This window comes from Mobula birostris, chromosome 7, assembly GCF_030028105.1.
Source record: "Mobula birostris isolate sMobBir1 chromosome 7, sMobBir1.hap1, whole genome shotgun sequence".
NCBI classification, from domain to species: Eukaryota; Metazoa; Chordata; class Chondrichthyes; order Myliobatiformes; family Myliobatidae; genus Mobula; species Mobula birostris.
In genome coordinates, this window is record NC_092376.1 from 110,813,924 (window position 1) to 110,836,819 (window position 22,896).

The following is a 22,896-nucleotide window of genomic DNA, read 5'->3' on the forward strand; positions in this document are numbered from 1 at the left end:
TGGGACAGATCACAGACCGGCTCCCTCACATACTCATACTTATATCAAACAAGCAGATATCTCATTGCATCCAATGACCTGCCACTGACTCGCCCATCAATATGAAGGAGACATGCAGCCAATTAGTAGAAATAGACACCCAGGCTCCTATGTACCATGGCATAACACAGGTGATTATGCTGCCCAGCCTCCTGGTAAGGTGCACCACACCCCTAATGAACCCCAAGCTAACCACGATGTGTCAGATGTTGTGAGATTCCTATCCTGTCGTGACATGCTGATGGCCAGGCTCACCAAATTCAATGATTCGCCAGAAAATTACTGGGCTTGGAAGTCCACATTATCCAATACCACTGAAGACCTCAACCTCAAACTCAGTGAAGAACCCAACCTCAAGCCCAGTGAAGAACTCAACCTGGTGGAGAAATGGCTTGGACCCAGGTCTGCTGAGCAAGCAAGCAGATTAAGGTCTGTTCACATCATACACCCCAGTGCTGCTCTCACCTTAGTCTGGCAAAGACTGGAAGAGTGCTACAGATCCACAGACGCAATGGAGATTGCTCTCTTCAACAAACGCAAGTCCTTCCCCAAGATACCTGGTAGGGAGTCCCAACATCTGTGAGAGCTAGAAGACCTGTTATTGGACTTAGAGGCAGCCAAAGCCAAAGGCTACTTACGTGGCTTGTCTGACCTCAACTCCTCCCTTGGAATTCATCCCATCTTGGAGAAACTCCCCTTTACTCTACAGGAGAAGTGGAAGTTGGGAGGAACTAGATACCAGCTGGAAAATGGAGTCAGCTTTCCTCCTTTTTCCTTCTTTTCTAGTTTCATCTGGGATGAAGCCAAAATAAGGAACAACCTCAGCTTTATCGTGACCTCCTCTAGCTCAGCACCACTTAAATCAGAGAAATGTGTTAGAGGCCCTGTCGTGATGCACAAAACTGAGGTGGACAATACTGTCCAAAAGGATGATTCTAAGATGTCAGAAGATACTAACAAACAGTGCTCTCTACATGGGAAACCACACCATTGCTGGAAGTGTAGAGGATTCAGGGAGAAACCTCTAAAGGAGCAAAGGGCCTTCCTTAAAGAGCTCTCCATATGTTTCTGCTGCTGTTCTTCAACCAGCCACTGAGTGAGGGACTGCAGTGCTGTTATCCAGTGCTCTGAATGTGACAGCAACAAACACATTGCAGTACTTCATGTTGGCCCACCTCCCTGGTCTGTGAAGAACAACAAGATCACTGTATCTTCTTACAGCATGGCGGGGCGGGGAGGGAGATGAATCCCTTTCCTTTCTAGTTGCCACCTCTTCCTGTACTGAGGTCTGTGGGAAAAACACTACTAGTAAGTCATGTTCAAAGATCTGCCTCGTCAAAGTCTACCCAGAAAGCCACCATGAGAAGAGGATGAAGATGTATGTCATCGTAGATGATCAGAACAGTAAGTCTCTGGCTAAATCATCCTCTTTCAGTGTCTTCGATATAACCAATGGTGCATCATGTTACACACTTAAGATGTGCAGGAGTGTCACAGACAGTTGGGTGAAGAGCAAGAGGCTTTATTGTTGAATCTGTTGATGAAAAGACTTGCTTAGCTCTCCCCACACTCATTGGGTGTGACAAACTTCCAGACATCAGGAAGGAAATTCCTACTCCAGAAGCAGTGACTCACCTCCCTCATCTCAAGTCCCTATCCAGCGAAGTGCCGTCACTTAACCCAAAGCCTGCTCCTGCTAGGAAGAAATATCCTTCAGGTACACGAGGTACCCGAGCAACGTAATGGGCCTATGCACAGAGGTCAGCGCTGAAATTTGTCATAGCAGGAGACATCTGCCTAGGGCGTGCACGCAAACCCTCACCTGAGGACATCATCAAAACTAGCATTCTAAAATACAGGCACCCCTGTCTCATGACCGTCTGCCTTAGCAGCGTCCGCATCAAGGAGAGCTTTGGCCAGTCCAGTCAGCCTCCCGCCTTGCCTGACTGGACCTCACAACAAAGAGGCTTGAGAAGCAACTCAGTAAGCATAGGTGAATCTGCCTTTGTCCATACAAAGGATGGCTACAAACCAGCTCTTCCAATGGGTGACCTTACCGTTCTTAGGGAGATGGATAACATGTTCCATCAAGACAACTCTACAGTTAGGTGGCACCATTCCCCTACTGTAGACCCTACAATGGTGAGCAGGCAAGCAGCCACTTTCCTTCACACTTGCATGCTCAAGAGACGACCTGAAATTACTTAGGAAGAAAGCTAACAGTATCAGTGGGAAAATAGACTGTCGGAAAATGTGATCCTCTGGTTACAAATCTGTAAAAACGAAGACGTTATTTTAAGTTTGTACGGATTCTAGATTTGTTTTGGATTCTCTGTTGTATATTTGATACTATCTAAATGGCTTATTTCGAAGTAGGGAGGCAAGAGAAGGGTCCACTAAAAGCTTCTTTCGGTCCACCTCTAACACTGTTTTGCTACTTGCTGCAGGGACTGTATGAGTTCAGTTGGTAGCATCTTTTACAGATACCAGGCAGGGAGTGTTATGTCTTGCCTGATTTGGATTGTAATTTTAGAACACAGAACACAGAACACAGAAAACCTACAGCACAATACAGGCCCTTCGGCCCACAAAGTTGTGCCTAACATATAATTTTATTTCTAATTACTAGATCTGACTGTCTACTGAAGGGTTCACAGCTGTTGTTGATTGCTCATTTTACCCCGGTTGTTAAGCCATTAGCTTTTATCATCAGGGCAACCATTTTATATTGTTTGTACGTTTCATTTAGTAGTTAGAAGTACTTGTTAGAAGTTGAAGGAATTTCAATCAATATTTGAATCTGCCTTTCATTAGAACACAAAGCTGTACTGTCTTTTTACACCCGCTCCTTACATACTGTAACAAGTTGGTGAACAATAAAACCATCTTCAACTGCAACTCCGTCAGGACTGCAGTTATCCACCTGTTCAGTTTAAGAAAATGGGGAAAACTCTTGAGCGAGGCACAATAATTGCTATTCATTTATATTCGCATTTGCACAACTTCTAGTCTTTTGCACTCTGGTTGATCTTTAATTGATTACATTATAGTTACTATTCTATAGATTTGCTGAGTATGCCCACAGGAAAATGATCTCGGGGTTGTATATGGTGACATACTGTGTATATACTCTGATAGTAAAGTCACTTTGAACTTGAAAGAGTTTGGATATATTCTGTATGTGAACAGATGCCAGCGACCAATTTTTCATCATCCATCCCTAAAGGTAACCAAAGACTGAACAAACAGTAGAGCCTGGAAACATGAAATAAAAATCGAAAAGGTTGAAAATACTCAACCAGTCAGGCAGCATTTTATATAAAGATTAACAGGGATAATAGATGATAGGTGAAAGATCTCAAATATTAACTCTGTTTCTCTCCTGTCAAATATTTCCACCATTTTCTGTTTCAGTTTCTAATGGCAACAAAATGTTTCACTCCCACACACAAAATAGGGGAAGAACTCATTAGTTCAGGCAACATTTGTAGAGGGAAATCAACAGTCAATGTTTCAGGCTGAGACCCTACATCAAGACTAACAGGGACGTCAGCAGAAACAAGAAGAACAAGGAGGTGGGGTGAGAAGTGTTGACAGCGACTGGGGAGACCAGCCGAGGGGGAAGGTGGATGAATGGGGGAGGGGTGATGATGCCAAAAGCCGGGAGGTCACAGGTGGAAGAGGTTGATGAAGAAGGAATCGGTAGGAGAGGACAGAGGACCATGAAGCAAAGGGAATGAGGTGGGAACCAGAGGGCAGTGATTGGCAGGTCATGAGGATTGGATAAGAGAGGAGAAAAGGTAAGAGGGCCTCAGAGTTGGGGAAAGTAAAAAGAAAGAAAAAAGGGGGTATTTAGTGGAAATTAGAGAAGTTAGTGGAAGCATTGCATTCTGTGTTGTGCATTTATTATGTGTATTATGGTAACTAGTCATGTGGGTGGGGGTGTGGTAAAAGCAAAGGGAATAAGTTACATATGAGTGCTTTGTCCTGGGCAGTTTAGTTCAGTAGAGGAGACTGACTGATGTCATATCTTTTGTTGATCACGTAATTTTGCTGATTTTTTCTTAACTATGCTTAATTGCATTGCTTCATGATTGTTTGTTTTGCTATTTGCTAATAAAGGATCAAGTGCATTTCTTCGACTTCGTGGAACACCATTATTTTGCATTGATCAGAGGGCATGTCATACAAGGATAACAACTCATGCTAGGTCGCCAGCAACAGAAATTGGTTTGTTAGAATTGGCCACTAGATTCTGTCAACAAAAGATTTCAACAGTTATACTAAACGAACATCAGCATTTGAACATGTCTGTGAAATTAGAATCACCATAGCCAGGAGCAGTCATGGCAAGTAATGACCTTTTGCTGATTCGTGCTGTATGTTTGGGTTTAGAACACAGTTTGGAATGGTCTTCGCTGACTGTAAGATCTATAGTGTGGCGTTTTCCTAAGAGTTCATTGGTAAGTACTTTTGAAGTGCTGAAATATTTTGATTGCCGACTGAATTGAATGCCGTTGTTTTGTCTGGTTTGCACACTTGGAAAACAACATGAATTAAGCTGGGTGCAGTGACTTTGAAGTCAGGACTAAAAGAGAAATTGAACTCACTGGGAAAGCTTTGGCGACTATAATTAACAATATTCAAAAGGATTATAATAAAATTGTTAATGGCGTTAAAAATTGAATAACTTTCATTAGAAGCCAGCAAGAAGAGCAAGATGTCTCGCAAGTGCAGTTTCCTTTCAATGACTTAAAAAATCTTTGTGAAGATGTTGCTAAGCAACATAACTTGCTGCTGCTTTTAGCGCCTATCTCAGAGCAAGATAAACAATGTAGAGCAGTGCAACACAAGGCAATTTCTAGTTTATTTCTCTTTGTTTGATTTCTATCCTCCAAAGAAAGAAAGAAATCATAGTGCCCATCCCTCACTAGTATAATTTCAAAGTTGCTTGAACAGGTGAACGTTGTTAATTTTGTTCTTTCTGCACTAAGGATTGGGATTACTTTGAATTGCATTTTAAATTAGTGATGCAAATACTTAATCTTAACACTTAATTGTACTTCTTATTTCTTTAGCTAAGTGCTGTATTACCCATTAGCCATCTATGGTGTGGGTATTTTTCAGCGTGGTTATTGTAATTTATTCTTCTCCATTTATAATTACGTCTGGTAAGAAGTAATCATAAATTATAATCCAACTGAGAGTAAGAAATGCTAAATTAAACCAGGAGAAAAGGAAATATTATCATCCTTTTCATCTGCTTCGGGCCAAAACCAAATTTCCTCATGAAGAGTCTCGGCCCAAAACATTGACTGCACTCTTTTCCATAGATGCTACCTGGCCTGCTGAGTTCCTCCAGCATTTTGCGTGTGTTACATGACAATAGAAGCCAAAATAGGCTGTACATCACCTTAAGTATTCTCTGCAATTCATTAGCATCTTGGCTAATTTACCCACACTTTTCTGTCTGGTCCCCATATTCATCAATGCCCTGGGTGTCTAAAATCTATCAATCTCACCAATATACAATTCTGTATTTAAATCATAGACACATGTATATTGCTAGGGTGCCTAAGATTTTATATGTATTTGGCAATGTGGAGCAGACAGTGAGTGTGTAAATCTGGTGGGAGCATAGGATGCTGGGAATGGCAAGCGTGGAGCACTGCCGGAGGGGTATAGGACAGGTGGAAGAGAGGGGACAGGGGATGGCACGAGTGACAACAAGCCCAGCCCTGAGACAGCAGGCAAGGTCACTTGATTCCAAATAATTGGTTCATTGAATGTCTCTCTGGTGCTTCCCGCTCCCTCCCCACTCCCTTCCCCTTTTCCTTCCTCTTTTCCCAACTATGACTTCCACCACCGCCCCCCTCCTGCCCCCTTCGCATTCTCAGTCCACAATAGAGACCCCTATCAGAATCAGGTTCATCACTCACATATGTCATGAAATGTGTTTTTTTTTTAAACAGTATAGTGCAATGCATGAAGTTACTACAGTACTGTGCAAAGGTCTTGGGCACTGACACCATATATACGTGCCTTAGAATTTAGCACAGTATTATATTTATTCAACAGCAGAATTCTCTTATGTAAAGGATTTCAAATATTCATAAACTTCTAAAAAAAGAAGTCCTTCTTGGACTTCATACTTATTGTAACGAGTGGCTAGAAGAACTGGGATAGAATAGAGGTTTTTTCCCCCCCGGGCTGGAAACGACAAATACTCAAAGCGAAGCTTTGAAGTGATATTGGGAAATTTAAAAAGAGATTTAAAAAGCAATCCTTTTAAACCGAGAATGGTAAGTATCGCCAGGTGGGATATTAGGTGCAGATACAACAGTGATGTCTAAAGAGGCATTAGGTGTTAGGGCGTATTCTGGAGATATGGAATATAGCAAATATTAGCTTCAACAACAATCAACTTTCAGATCTGAATGTGGATTGGAGATTCAATTTAAAATACAGCTCAGAACGTTGCTCTTTCTGGAGCTGCAGACTGGGGTTGATTGCAAGCCAGGAAGCAGTCCAATGATCTGCGATGTCAGCATATGCATGAATGCCTCAGAGACAATAGTGATTGATATTCATACTGGGTGTGTTGGTGTGAAGATCCACATGTTTGAAAATTATGTGTAACACGAAGGAAGCATAATGAATGCATTGTAACTACAGAAATTGTCCTGTTGTTAGCTTTGTTCATTAAGATACAAAATGGAATGTACTGTTGGGCCAGGGAGCATCTCTCCAAAATGACTTCAAATATTGTCAGCTTGTGTGTGCTGAATAAAAATTTTATACTACCACTTGTGTGTCTCTCTGGTGGCAGTCACAGCAACAGGCATGTGAACATACGGGGAATGGAGGGACATAGATCTTGTGCAGGCAGGTTTAACTTGGCATCATGGTCAGCAAATAGATCGCGGACTAAAGAACTTAAAGAACCTGTTACTTGTTCCACTCTGTTACTTGTGAAAACACTACCCCTTTCTCTCAATTCCTCCATCTCTGCATCATCTGTTCTCATGATGAGGCTTTTCAGTCCAGGACGAAGGAGATGTCCGCCTTCTTCAAAGAAAGGCGCTTCCCTTCCTCCATCGTCAACACTGCCTTCAACCGCATCTCTTCCATCTCACGCACGTCTGCTCTCACCTCATCCTCCCGCCATCCTACAAGGGATAGGGTTCCTCTTATCCTCACCTACCATCCCACCAGCCTTCACGTCCAGCACATAATTCTCCGCAACTTACTCCGTCTCCAATGGAATCCAAGCACATCTTTCCTTCCTCCCACTTCCTGCTTTCCACAGGGATCGCTCCTTACGCAACTCCCTTGTCCATTCATCCCTCCCCACTGATCTTCCTCCTGGAACTTATCCTTGCAAGTGGAACTAGTGCTACACCTGCCCTACACCTCCTCCCTCACTACCATTCAGGGCCCCAAACAGTCTTCCAGGTGAGGTGACACTTCATCTGAGAGTCTGTTGAGATCATGTACTGTGTCCGGTGCTTCTGGTGTGGCCTCCTGTATATTGGTGAAACCCAATGTAGATTGGGAGACCACTTCACTGAGCACCTACATCTGCCAGTAAAAGCGGGATCTCCCAGTGGCCACCCATTTTAATTCCACTTCCCATTCCCATTACAACATGTCTATCCTTGGCCTCCTCTACTGTCATGATGAGGCTACACTCAGATTGGAGGAACAACGCCTTATATTCTGTCTGGGTAGCCTCTAACCTGATGGCATGAATGTTGATTTCTTGAATTTCAGGTAATGCCGCCCCCCATCCTTCACCATTCTCTTTCCCCTTTTCCCTCTCTCACCTTATCTCCTTGCCCACCCATTACCTTCTTCTGGTCCTCCTCCACATATTCTTTCCTCCATGACCTCTCCTTTTAGATCCCCCCCTTCTCCAGCCCCGTGTCTCTTTCACCATTCAACTTCCCAGCTCTTTACTTCACTCCTCTCCCTCCTGGTTTTGCCTATCATTTTGTGTGTCTCTCTCCCCTCCCTCACTTTTTAAATCTACTCCTCATCTTTTTTTCTCCAGTTCTGCTAAAAGGTCTCGGCCCATTGGGGATGGAGCTGGACTCTCTCAGGGGATGGAACTGGACTCTCTGACGGTGGTGTCTGAAAAGAGGATGCTGTCCAAGTTGCATGCCACCTTGGTCAATGTCTCCCATCCACTACATAATGTACTGGGTGGGCACAGGAGTACATTCAGCCAGAGCCACATTCCACCGAGATGCAACACAGAGCGTCATAGGAAGTCATTCCTGCCTGTGGCCATCAAACTTTACAACTCCTCCCTTGGAGGGTCAGACACCCTGAGCTGATAGGCTGGTCCTGGACTTATTTCATAATTTACTGGCATAATTTACGTATTACTATTTAAATATTTATGGTTCTATTACTATTTATTATTTATGGTGCAACTGTAACAAAAACCAATTTCCCCCAGGATCAATAAAGTATGACTATGACTATGACCATGACTAAAACGTCGACTGTATTCTTTTCCATAGATGCTGTCTAGCCTGCTGAGTTCCTCCAGCATTTTGTGTGTGTTACTCCAAGAATCTATACTGTTCTGTTTTCTGAATTCTGGCCCTCTCCTTATCGTGAGTTTGCCTCTAATTTAGACTCTAGAGGAAATGACTTTACAGCATTTTCTCCGTCATTTTCGTAGCTAAATTCAAACAAGTCACTTGGCTATTAATCACTGAAAGATATGACATCATAACAATGAATCAACATCCAGGGAAGTTCTTATGAGACTAGTAAATTGATAACTGTTTCCTGAAGATGGTAGCCTCCTTACCAATGAAAAATTAAAGATCTACATGAGATAGTTGAAGCATTCATAAGACATCAAGAACAAGGAAGGGAATATAAGCAAAGATCTTTAGGCCCCCTTAAATACTTTAGAAAATTGTCCGGAAGAATAAAACGAGCTTGTGGCACTGACAAGCAGGGTAATTGCTCTGTGTGTCAAAGGTCAATCCACTATCTTGGTGAATTTGTACAGAGGAAACAGTCTCCGAAATGCTTAGTGATTCTAGACAATGGCATCCTTAAAACAGCTCATTCAGACTTCTATTTATTCAGTAGCCAATAAGTTCCAGCCTTCTGTTTTCCTCTATGTAGTTGGAGAAACAACATGAAGATAGACATTGCTGGATTAAAATCACCAGCATTAAAACACTGAAACAGCCATAGATCTGGACTTCAGCACATGCAGAACACCTTGAAAATCCAGGGTTTACTGAAAGAATTGGAAAACTGAGTCTGTCATATTGCTCTGCCACTAGACTCCACAGAGATCAACAGAGATGCCCAGCTTTGCTTTCTATACTTTTTAATTATTTTAAGATATTTCAATTCTTTTGCTTTGATATTTTAATTTTTTTGTTTTTGTTCACATTTTTTAATTTAAAAAGTGTAATTGATTAACTTTTAAATGAACTTTAAAAGAGTTAAAACCAAATGTAGTTTTTATACTTGGCCAAATCCAGTCCCCAGTTTTACTAGCTGGATACTACCATCAATAATTGAGAGGCAGCAGCTCACCTCTGCCCTGCCTGTGATGTAGCTGTTACTTATGCCAGAACATGGAGAGCTGAGATGTGGAGGGAAAAGGAATATGCATGGTTTCTGCCTGAAACTTCAGCAATCCCTTCACCCCCAGAGATGCTGCGTAACTCACTGAGTTCCTCAAGCAGATTATTTGTTGCTCCAGATTCCAGCATCAGCTAACTGTTCTGTCCAGATTCCAACATCTGCGTCTCTTGTGTCTTCAGTTAAATGCAAGGATGCAGGGACTGTGGGCAGCAAGTTCGAAAATGGAGATCAATCCAGAAAGACCTAGGCATAACTCTTGAAACACTCAGCATCAAGTCAAACACATCAATATGCATCACAGGGAGTGAAATTGGAGTTGAAGTGAAGCAGGATATAAATTTGGTTTGTGATGACTAAGCTGGTAAGATCACAAGACAGATGTGTGTAGAGGAGATCTGGGGAATTTTTAAGTCCATGGCTTTCACTTTATGTTAAATTGTATCTTTCTCTATGGCATGGTTTGAATTTTTTGTCTTTAAAGGTCCAATTTAATGTCAGAGAAATGTATACCAAATACATCCTGAAATGCTTTTTCTTCACAAAAATCCACGAAAAAAGTGGAGTTCCCCAAAGAATGAACAACAGTTAAATGTCAGAACCCCAAAGTCCCCCCCCCCGCTCCCCTCCCTTCCGCGTGTAAGCAGCAGCGAGCAAGGATTCCCCCCTCCCCCCACCTGCAAAACATCGGCACCCGCCACCGAGCACTCAGCATGAGCAAAGCAACAACAAAGACACAGACTTGCAGTTACCCCAAAGACTTCGTGTTTCACCTGGTATACGACATACCACAGGCTCTCTCTCTCTCTCTCTCTTCTTAATAAGGGAGAAGGAGGTGTCTCCATTTTCCCAGTGAGCAGGAAGACATAACAAATAACTCGCTGGTTTACAATGTTAAAAGTCCATTACGTCACTTTTTCTGAGCTCTGTGCCTGAAGATCTCAAAGATCTCTGGTCTCCGGGCACACAGCCATAGATATTTTGACTCCCCCAACAACACACAGGTCTCCTGCCATGACACCGATCTTCGATCTGCCCGTCTCCAGAGCCCCGAGATCCTAGGCTTCCAAATCCGAACCAGACTCTTAGGCTGAGCCCTTGGCGTGCTGAACAATGGCTAGTTATGAAACCTTGAGTGCAGGTCCCATTCCCACAAAGAACCAAAGTCAGCTTGTAACTCCAGATCAGGGTCTTCAAAAGAACCCTGAAAGAGAAAATTAAAGATACTGTATTAAAGATGAAAATAGAGCTGTTTCCGAAGATACAAGCAAAGGACTCGCCGTTTAGTGCCACCATTACTCTGCTCTGCCTCCAGCTAGTAAATAAGCAAGTCTCTAATTACAAGCATCTGACTTCTGTGTACTCCATATAGAAACTGTGGTAAACCATGTATATATGTTGTAACTCGGTTACCTGGAGTAATTGAAGGTGCTTCAGAAACAAGCTTTCATAAATATTACTACATTCGAGTCTTGAAAAAAGTACTTACACACAATCTGTCTGCAGTAATCAGTCTCTGTTATCTCCTAAGTGCAGAGGCAGCCAACTTCACTGCAGGAGACCACTTAATAGAGTTGCTTTGGATACTGACTAGTCAAGTCAGGTCTAATTTTCCTGTCAGTGCTCAAGTACGGTGAGATACAGATACAATGAATTCTTGCTTCCAGCAGCATCACAGGCATGTAGGTACAGACAACACACAGACTATCAATTGTAAATAGATTATATTAGACAGTGAAAAGAGAGAGAAAACAGTCTACGCCTCTCTACAAAATTGTTCCTCTAAATCCTGCGGACTTTTCGGTGGTCGATAATATAGTAGTCATAGTCATAGTCATACTTTATTGATCCTGGGGGAAATTGGTTTTTGTTACGGTTGCACCATAAATAATAAATAGTAATAAAACCATAAATAATTCAATAGTAATATGTAAATTATGCCAGGAAACTAGTCCAGGACCAGCCTATTGGCACAGGGTGTCTGACCCTCCAAGGCAGGAGTTGTAAAGTTTGATGGCCACAGGCAGGAATGACTTCTTATGATGCTCTGTGTTGCATCTCGGTGGAATGAGTCTCTGGCTGAATGTACTCCTGTGCCCAACCAGTACATTATGTAGTGGATGGGAGACATTGTCCAAGATGGCATGCAACTTGGACAGCATTCTCTTTTCAGACACCACCATCAGAGAGTCCAGTTCCATCCCCACAACATCACTGGCCTTATGAATGAGTTTGTTGATTCTGTTGGTGTCTGCTACCCTCAGCCTGCTGCCCCCGCACACAACAGAAAACATGATAGCACTGGCCACCACAGACTTGTAGAACATCCTCAGCATCGTCCGACAGATGTTAAAGGACCTCAGTCTCCTCAGGAAATAGAGACAGCTCTGACCCTTCTTGTAGACAGCCTCAGTGACCAGTCCAGTTTATTGTCAATTCGTATCCCCAGATATTTGTAACCCTCCACCATGTCCACACTGACCCCCTGGATGGAAACAGGGGTCACCGGTACCATAGCTCTCCTCAGGTCTACCACCAGCTCCTTAGTCTTTTTCACATTAAGCTGCAGATAATTCTGCTCACACCATGTGACAAGGTTTCCTACCGTAGCCCTGTACTCAACCTCATCTCCCTTGCTGATGCATCCAACTATGGTAGAGTCATCAGAAAACTTCTGAAGATGACAAGACTCTGTGCAGTAGTTGAAGTCCGAGGTGTAAATGGTGAAGAAAAAAGGAGACAAGACAGTCCCCTGTGGAGCCCCAGTGCTGCTGATCACTCTGTCGGATACACAGTGTTGCAAGCACACGTACTGTGGTCTGCCAGTCAGGTAATCAAGAATCCATGACACCAGGAAAGCATCCACCTGTATCGCTGTCAGCTTCTCCCCCAGCTGAGCCGAGTGGATGATGTTGAACGCACTGGAGAAGTCAAAAAACATGACCCTCACAGTGCTTGCTGGCTTATCCAGGTGGGCGTAGACACAGTTCAGCAGGTAGACAATGGCATCCTCAACTCCTAGTCGGGGCTGGTAGGCGAACTGGAAGGGATCTAAGTGTGGCCTGACCATAGGCCGGAGCAGCTCCAGAGCAAGTCTCTCCAGGGTCTTCATGATGCGGGAGGTCAATGCCACCGGTCTGTAGTCATTGAGGCTGCTGGGGCACGGTGTCTTCGGCACAGGGATGAGGCAGGACGTCTTCCACAGCACAGGAACCCTCCGGAGCCTCAGGCTCAGGTTGAAGACATGTATATAATCGTGTTTTTGGGATTATGTTAGAGACCACCCAACAGTCTGCAGAATTTAGGGGAACAAATTTGTGGAGAGATTGTAGACTGTTGCAAAACAACTTAAAGTTGTGATAGTAGGTGTTTAACTTTCCACATATTAACTAGGACTCCCATACTGTAAAAGGACTGGATGGGAAAGGGTTTTTCAAATCTGTTCAGGAAAGTCTCCTTAATTAGTACATAGAAGTTCTAACAAGACAGTGTGTGATACTAGATCTCCTATTAGGGAATGAGACAGGGCAGTTGACAGAAGTTTTTGTAGGGTAGCAGTTTTCATCTGGAGATCATAATGCCATTAGTTTTAAGTTAATTATGCAAATAGTCTGGTCCTCAGGTTGAGATTCCAAATTGGAGGAAGGCCAATTTTGATGGTATCAGAAAGGATTTGTCAAGTTGTTTTCTGGTAAAGGGGTACCTGACTAGATGGAGATTTTCAAAAGTGAAATTTTGAGGGTACAGTGATTGCATGTCCCTGTCAAAATAAATGGCAAAGATAACATGTTTAGGGAACCTTGGTTTTCAAGAATTATTGAGGCTCTGGTTGGAAAAAGAAGGAGGTGCATAGCAGTTATAGGCAGGTAGGAACAAATGAGGTACTTGCAGAGTGTGAGAAACGTAAGAGAATATTTACGAAGGAATCGGGGGGGCTCGATTTCCGAGGTCGGCGGCGGAGGCCTCACTTCCGGCAGCTGTGGATGGCCACCAACAGGGCTTTATGGTGGCCGCTCCGGGGAAGCGTCTGGGGCATCTTGAGGTCTCCGCAGTCAGTTCTGTATGGTCATCTGCTCCAGAGAGGTGCTGGTCGGAATGGGCTGTGTCTCCAAACTCTCTGGCACGGTAGCAGGCTGCGGGTCTCCGGGAACGTAGTGGGCCTCGGACCGGGCCTTGCTGGTTGGGTCCAGGTGCGGTCTGGAGTTTAAGAAGCAATTCTGGCACAGTGGTCTCTAGCTGGGTCAGTAGCTTCGCCAGGGTGTTGTTGATCTTGCTAGATGTAGCAGACTGAAAGTTTAGAAGGGTTTCTCGGGTATAGGCTAGTGTAGAGGGCAGTTTGCTTGGGACAGCACGCGCAGAGTCGCCAGTTACCGGAACCATCTTAACTATATCTCATCAAATATCGCTGTGATGATTGTATGTTCTAGTATCAATTGTTTGGCGACAATAAAATATAAAGTATAATAGAAGACATGAGGTTGCTCTAGTAGACAAAGTGAAGGAGAATCCTAAATGCCTTTACAGATATATTATGAGCAAAATTTATTTTCTAGAAGATCAGTGTGGTAATCTATGCATAGAGCTGAAAGAGATGGGGAGATCTTAAATGGATTTTTTGCATCAGTATTTACCCAGGAGATGGACACAGAGTCTATAGAATTGAGGTAAGTCAACAGCGAAGCCATCGACCCTATATAGATCGCTGAGCAGGAGGTGTTTGCTGCTTTGAGGCAAATTAGGATGGATAAATCACCAGGGCCTGACAAGGTGTTCTCTTGGACTCAGTGGGAGGCTAGTGCAGAAATTGAAGGGGCCCTAGCAGAGATATTTAAAACATCCTTAAAGGGTGAAGTGCTGGAGGTTCGGAGGATAGCTGATGTTCTATTGTTTCAAAAAGATTCTAAGAATAAGCCAGGAAATTATAAGCCAGTGAGCCTGACATCAGTAGCTGAAGAGGTATTAGAAGGTATTTTAAAGTATATAGGTATTTGGATAGATAGGGACTGATTAGGAATAGACAACCTGGCTTTGTACGTGGTAGGTCATGTTTAATCAATCTTATTCAGTTTTTTGAGGAAGTTACAAGGAAGTGGATGTTGAGTACATGGATTTTAGCAAGGCCTTTGACAATATCCCACATTGAAGGTTGGTCAAGAAGGTGCACTCGCTTGGCATCCAAGATGAAGTGGTAAATTGGGTTTGACATTGCCTCCACAGGAGAAGCCAGAGCACGGTAGTAGATGGTTATTCCTCTGACTGGAGGCTTGCAATGAGTGGTGTGTCACATGGATCAGTGCTGGGTTCATTGTTGCTTGTCATCTATGTGGTAAACTGGATCAGCAAATTTGCAGGTGACACCAAGACTGAGGGTGCAGTGGGCAGTGAAGAAGAGTATCAAAGCTTGCAGTGGGATCAGAGCCAGCTAAAAAAAAAAATGGGCTGAGAAACAGCAGATGGAATTTAATGCAGTCAAGTGTGAGGTGCTGCATTTTGGGAGGACCAACCAGGATAGGTCTTACACAGTGAACGGTAGGGCACTGAGGCGTGCAGCAGAACAGAAGGATCTGGGAATACAGATCCATAATTCCATGGAAGTGATGTCATGGGTACATAGGGTTGTAAAGAGAGCTTTTAGCACATTGGTCTTCATAAACCAAAGTACTGAGTACAAGAGATGGGATGTTATGTTGAAATTGTATAACACACTGCTGATGTCTAATTTGTAGTATTGAGTGAAGTTTTGGTCACCTACCTACAGGAACGATGTCAATAAGGTTGAAAGAGTGCAGAGAAAATTTACATGGATGTTGTCAGGACTTGAGGACCTGAGTTATAGTGAAAGGTCGAATAGTTTAGGACTTTACCCCTAGAACATAAAAGATTAAGGGGAGATTTGAATGAGCTATATAAAATTATGAGGGATATAGATGGGGTAAATGAAGGCAAGCTTTTTCCACTGAGGTTGGGTGATTCTAGATCTAGAGGTAATAGTTTAAGGATGAAAGGTGAAGTGTTTAAGAGGATCATGAGGGGGAGATTCCTCATTCAGAGTGTGGTGAGAGTGCAGAGCAAGCTGCCAGCGGAGATGGTGGATGCAGGTTCGATTTCAATGTTCAAGAGGAATTTGGATAAGTACATGAATGGGAGAGGTTTGAAGGACTATGGTCTGGGTGCAGGTCGATGGAACTAAACAGGATAATGGTTCGGCACAGAATAGATGGACCGAAGATAGATGGTTCTGTGCTGTGGTGTTCTATGACGCTATGACTAAAAAAAAGACTGCAAAAAAAGACCTCAGTGTTAAAAAAACAAAGTCACAATGAAGAGACAAGTCAGTGGTCACGTAAAATGTGGTCCATGGTGTTCCATTGCCGAGGTAAGGTTCAGATTATGCAGAATCTGATCGTTGTAGGAAAGTAGCTGTTTCTGAACCTGGAGGTGAGGGAATCATACAAATACAGAAGAAATTCTCAACTAAGAACATAGAATTAAGGTAAATGCAAACTTCCCAGTCTACATAAAGTGTTGGTACAGCTATTTCTTTAATATAGACTTCAGGTGGCTCTGAGAAGCGCCTTATTTAATGGCCGCCAGTTCTACGAGCTTCATTTGGAGCTGGTGCCTGTACCTCGTGACGATGGTAACAGTACGACAAGGGCCTGACCCAGATGGGGGAGATTCTTGATGCTGCATGTCATGTCACTTTCTTCAGGCAGTGCTCTTGTATTTGCTGACGATGAGTGGAGGGCTATGCCTGCAATGGACCGGGCTCTGTCCAACCTCTTGTGTTTCCTTGCATTAGAATTGCCATATGAGGCCATGATGCAACCATTGGGGGTACTTTCAACAGTGCATCTGTGGAAGTTTGAATAGGTGCCAAGCAGCCATTTCTATTGATACCTGGGCTGTGGTAGTCTGTTAAACAACATAAACTGATGCTTCAAGCCTATCTAAACTAACCAATCAGCAAGGACCTTCCAGATTCTACAGCATTGTAACTAGTCAGGGGAAGACACATTTTACTGCATGTTTTGATGCACATGTGATGAATAGAACTAATCTTATCATACTTTATCATATTTCCAGTGATCTTGTGAATTTGCTTACTTACAGATGTAATTGACTTATGGCTGACCGTTAAAACAGAACCTGAATGCAACCCAGAGACTGCCTGGTATCTGGAAGAGATGTTGGAAGTACTGAGCATGTTTGAAAATTTGATCAGCATTCTAACACTTGAGAATTTTTTGGGCTTCTTATAGAAGGATGAGAAATAAATTGAACAAAGTGTCAAAGTGTCCCCTCCCCTCAAGAAAGGCCGGAAGATGTAAACTTAGAGATTTAAGAGGACCAGGCTTCGAAAGAGTGAAATGACTAAGGCTTTGGCTATGTTAATGTTCTGCAAGAAATGCAGTGCTCTTGGGCTTTCACATCTACCACTGTCTGGTGGGTATTGTCAGCTTTGCATAACAATTTGTAACTCAGGAAGGGAGAAGCTCTCGAGAGATGACGCCATTCTCACCATTATCACTCCTCACGCCTAGATGCAGTCGTCTATGCAAATTAGCTATCAAGTACTAACCCTACACTTCATATAAAACTTTGTTTGGTTGCAGTTTAATATTGTTTGTTGACAATTATACCTTTCTTTCAACGGCTTTTATAAAGTGAATCTTGTCTCATTTTGAATTTACTTCAAAAAAGATCAGAGTTTCAAAGCTGTTAACAGCAGGCAGCAAGAAATCTTACAGGAAGGCTAAATGTAAAGATAAAAGATAGCAAAGCCTTAGTTCTACTTGGAAGGGGGTCACAAGACCAAGTAGGAGAACTACAGGTTCCAACACCGAATCTGGAAGAAAATGAAAAATAACCGAAAGAAGAAAATGGTGTGTTTAAGAAATGTTTGGCTTTAAAACCTAATCTCACCTGCACAATTTTTCTCTTGAATCTATGGAAAAACAAAGTATCCACTTTGAAGGCATCTGGTACACAGAAATGTAATAGAGCAATCAAGATGAATTTCAAAAATCTGGGAAAATATGACCAGTGAAAAATAATTTTGAATGTAGAAGAAATCTCCGAGATCCATGTATTGCCATATGCAATTATGAGTTGGTTGAAAGTTTATTTGTTTTGTTCATGTGCATTTGTCTAATAGTGACTTTTGTCAGTGTTGCTCAACACCATTAAAGTCATCACCAATAGTTCTCTCTTCTTTGACTATTGGAATGCAAGCCTATTTACATTTAATTAAGTTATCAACATATATATATCAAATACTAAAGAACATGCGTTTAAGGTGAGAGGGCTCTATGGTTATGGGAGATGTGAGGAGCCAGTTTCTTACACAGTGGTAGCTGTCAGGGGTAGTGGTGAAAGCAAAAATGATATTGACCTTTAAGATGTTTTTAGATTGATACAAATACTTAGGGAATTGAGGTATATTGATCATATGTTAGTGGAAGAGGCTTAGTTTGATTCGATATCATGTTCAGCATACTGTAGATATCATGGGCCAATTCACCATTCAAAGTACGTTTATTATGTATCTGGTCAGGTCACTGGTCTGAGTGCTACTGGTACCATGTAACCCAGTGCTACCCGTCGCTTGGTCGGGTGGTCAGCAACTAAACCAGCTCCCCCACCAGGCTTGCCTGGTGAGGCGGGTGGCTAGATACCCTGCAGGACGAAAAACAAGACCTGTCAAAGGGCAGATGAACCCTCTCCTAGGGTCAACGGCCATCTAGCAAACACGTGCTGTGAAGCGCGGAAAGGGCATCCCTTGCATCGAAGCTTGGTCTGGCCATTCAATGCAACAGAACTTCCCCCAGCCGTCTTGGACCCCACCCTGCTGCTGGAATCGGGAGGGGATGTCGAGAGGGTCAGTCTGGACCTGTGCAACCCCCTACTCACCTAAAATCCGCTCAGGCACACACTGTTCCTTTCTGAGGAGTGGGGTACCACCCCACTAACTGACAGAAAGGAACCATCATTATCCTATGGGATGGATAGTAGCCAGAGAGAGAGAGAGAGATCCATTCAGTTTTCAACCCTGAGATTATTCTTCCCACATACAGCCACAAAACAAACAAAACTATGGAACTGTTCAAAGAAAATCATCAAACCACCAACGCGCAAAAAAGAAAACAGATCATGCAAACAGCAAAAAAAAACCAAAAAGCACAGAATATAAAACATCAAACCAGAAGGTCAAAAGCACAGTGAAGGAGTGTTCAGTTTCAGTTCAGCTCAGTTCATTCCAGAGCTCTGCTGTTCGCTGACTGCAGGCCACAGAACTAGTCTGTCTAGATCAAAATTGCATAAAAATTGCAGCAAAATAAAAAGGGGAACCAGAAACACCTATAACAAGCACTGCAGAGTCCAATCCATGAACCATGTCAATTAAACCTTGTCCAAGACTCAAGAACCTGGCACCATCGAGCGAGAGGGGGAGAGAGACTGGTCAAACACAACCATCTTCCTCTAGGAGAATCGAGCGAGAGTGGGAGAGGGACCAGACAAACACAGGCAGAAGGTGCTGAACAAATGTTTGCCTTCTGCTCTTGTCCTCGCTGATTTCAGTCTTTCTCGATGCTTTAATCGGCGAGATTGGTTAAAAATGGAGTCAACCGTCTCCAGGCTTCTCGGCTTCCAGGCCCCATGCTTCGTTCAAAGCATCACCAAACTATCTGATGTTATGTTATGTCTTGATCTAGAGAAGATTCGTTGTTTGATTTCTGATTCTAAACATGATTTTCTAACGTTATGGGGACCCTTTCTGAGTTATTTTCATAATCTTTGAACTGTTGTTAAAGTATAGATCTGAGCCATTATTATTATAATATTGTATGGTAAGGTATTTCTTTTTATTTTCTTCTCTTTTTTTTGCCAACCAGCTCATTTGGTAGTGGGGGTAGATTGTTTTCAATAAAATACAATTATATTATTTCATTTCATAATTCAATTTTTTTTCTACATGATTGATCTGGAATATGGGATACTGTGATCATATTACTGTGATTTAAATGTAAAGCAATTTGTATTACTTATTTGTATCCTTATGAATTTTGTATTTGTATTTATGCAATTTATATAATATTAATAAAAACATTGAAAGAGAAAACTTCACCAAACCCCCTTGAAGACAGCAAAACACCAGGCCACTCAATCAGTCTGAAAACACACCATCAAACTATAGATCACAGGTTCCAGTAGCAGCAGAATCATATTCGAAAGAAGAAGTAAAGCAAGTAAAATAAGTAATTTTGTGAACTGTCTAAAGGATGTCGCCTTTGATCACATTGTTCACTGGCGCAATCTTCTCCAATCAGAATCTGGTTCCTGTGCTGTGTTATTCTATCTTATAAATAAATAGTCTATACAACCACATCACCTTATAAGGGAAGCTTTACTGCAATTAGGAAATGATCCTGGGAGGACTTGGGTAGGATCTGAAGTAAAATCTGTTTTAAAATCCTGACAAAGAACTTCATTTCAAATTCAAAATATTGCAAAATCTTAGAACAACATTATAATAAAAGAACTTTAAACAATAAAATGTATCCTAAATAATTGGAAAAGAATATAGACCTTACATTTGATAAAGATGACTAACAACCATGGGGAAATTCAGGGACAAATCTATTGGTGAGTTCAAAGTTCGAAGTACATTTATTATTGAAGTATGTGTACTAAATACAACCTTGACACTTGTCTCCTTACAGGTAGACACAAAGCAAAGAAACCCAATAAAATTGATTTAAAAAGACTGTTGAACAGCCAATGTGGAAAAAAATGAACAAATCATGCAGACAATAAAAAGTAAGCAAATAACCTTCAGAACTAAAGTTCACGGAAGTAAGTTCACAGCCACAAAGCCAGTCGTCATTGCAGCCGTCTAGGAGCCCATTAGTTGCAGGCCACATTGTCAGTTCAGTGCAGAGTTGAGTAAACTTTGTCGAGCAGCAAGCTGAACACCAGCTTGTCCCTCACTTCTCACTCCAGCACCCTGTTCTTTTCAATCTAGCAGGCATTTAAAATGGCCAAATTTCAGCTTGTTCCTCACTTTCGGGCCCAAGTCCCGTCCGCCTCAGCTTGCCTCAGATATGCTGCTTCACATCAGTTCTAAATCTGCTCCAGCAATGACCAAAAAAAAGTCAGTTTGAGACTTCAGTTCACAACCCAAAAATGCCAGCTTGAACAGATGGTTCAAAAGTTTAAATCCGAAGGCTATTGATTGTCATGATCATTGTCCCGAAAAAGCATGATTAATAGATTAGTTAGTAGTTTTTTTGCTGCCAGTAAGGTATTGCTGGGTTTCACCAGTGCATCTTAAACAGGAAGTAATAGATTAAAGTAATGGAGTGGAGCATCCTTGAGATAAGTCACTATTAAATTGATACACATAGCTAAACAAATAAACTTTGAACCAATTAGTTACAACACTGCTGTGTGGGTAACATTTGAATAATCTTGTAGATATATAGGTTGATTAAGCATTCTTGTTCGTTTAAATTATTCATTACAGTATTAGTTTAATGCTTTGAAGTTACAATACCTAACAAGCATGTCAAGCAATCCTGAAGGATCATATCATTCAGAAACAGATGTTTTATTCACAGATGTTTGGCAGAAGGAACATTAAAGCTAAAACAAGTTACTTAATCCACTAGGGCAGACAGGTCCAGCTGTCCTGGAAAAGATTCAACATTATCAGTGATCATTTGCTTCCCACCAAACACCTGAAAATTCCATTGCAGAGCTAATTTTATCTTGTCTATCCTGTGTTGTTGGTGGTTAATCATTTTGAGATCAAATGCATTCATTCTTGGTGAGTCAAATTCAGATTTCTAACACCTAATGCAAAAGCCATTAACAATTTCTGCATGTGTCAGGCAGCACAAACCAAAATGGCAATGATTCTCCAGGCTGTAAGAACTCACTGCCATGAAAGCTAATCCCAAACTCCTCACCAAATCTATGAAGTTCCAGCATTTCCAAGAAACTCCTACAGCAGCTTGAGTTTCTGTCACTGACAGATTAGAATGGACTGATCACATGTCAGCAATGATGGAGACTGAAAACACTCCATGTGTGTGCTGGAGTTGAAGGGATTTGAGCTGCCAACAAATGTCACCTACTGAAATCTGGTTCTGAATTAAAATTAGGAACTGTGTTTGTGTGGACTAATTATTCTAAAATCTGATACCTGTTTACATTCTATTACTGGTGCATTAGGTGACTGTTTATTATTTTTAATTATTCAGCAATCTGAAACATATCAAATCAAATGCAGGTTAAAATAATTTAGTTTACCAAGTCATCTTAGTTGCTGTGGCTGTTATTAAGAAAAGTTAATTTTGGTTCTGGCAAGTTCACAGGTCTCTGACACTGATTCCCACTTTCTGTGGAGATCGAGATTGCAGAAAGAGTTGCTTGTGGAGTTTAACTTTCATATTTAAAAGGCAAGCGAGGCCTGTCGGGACTTGGTATGGAGATTGTGATCATCTAGGTTAATAGACACTTGGCAAGGGCCAATAAAAAGAAGTTAGATTTTATGGGTGTTATGGGAGCAGTCATTGTCGGAGTGGGACAGGGTTAGAGTGGCAAACAAAGGCTTTGGCAAGGAGAGATGGGGGCAAGGTTTATGTATCTGTCAGGTTTCTCTTTCTTTGTCTATCAGTTCCTAGTGCCTAGCAAGAGTAGTGAGAATGAATCCCAGGTCAGTGGTGTGCTCCCCATGAAAGATGTGGGAGATATGGGAGACCTCCAGTCTCCCTGATTGCCACGTCTGTGAGAAGTGCATCTGGGTACAGCTCCTTATAGACTATATTAGGGAAATGGAGCTGGAGCTGGATGACCTTAGGAACATTCAAGAGCAGGAGAAGGTGTTGGCTGTTGACTTCAGAAGGAGTAGCGGACCGCACGACCCAATTTACATCGGTGGTGCACAAGTGGAACAGGTCCAAAGCTTTAAGTTCCTCAGGGTCAATATCACAAATGACCTGACTTGGTCAAACCAAGCAGAGTTCACTGCCAAGAAGGCCCACCAGCGCCTTTACTTCCTGAGAAAACTAAAGAAATTCCGCCTGTCCTCTAAAACCCTCACTAATTTTTATAGATGCACCGTAGAAAGCATTCTTCTAGGGTGCATCACAACCTGGTATGGAAGTTGTCCTGTCCAAGACCGAAAGAAGTTGCAGAAGATCGCGAACATGGCGTAGCACATCACACAAA

General features: G+C 42.3%; 1 long non-coding RNA gene across 2 annotated transcripts; it reads left to right on the forward strand.

Annotated features, from left to right (window-relative positions):
* Window positions 1-3,525: 3,525 nt before the first annotated feature.
* On the forward strand, window positions 3,526-19,650 carry LOC140200791 (uncharacterized). 2 transcript variants are annotated; one of them, XR_011886734.1, is made up of 3 exons: window positions 3,526-3,614; window positions 4,162-4,502; window positions 16,774-19,650. It is a non-coding gene; the product is annotated as an uncharacterized lncRNA (long non-coding RNA). The 2 variants fall into 2 exon arrangements; XR_011886733.1 differs by having other exon boundaries at window positions 4,435-4,502.
* Window positions 19,651-22,896: the final 3,246 nt, after the last annotated feature.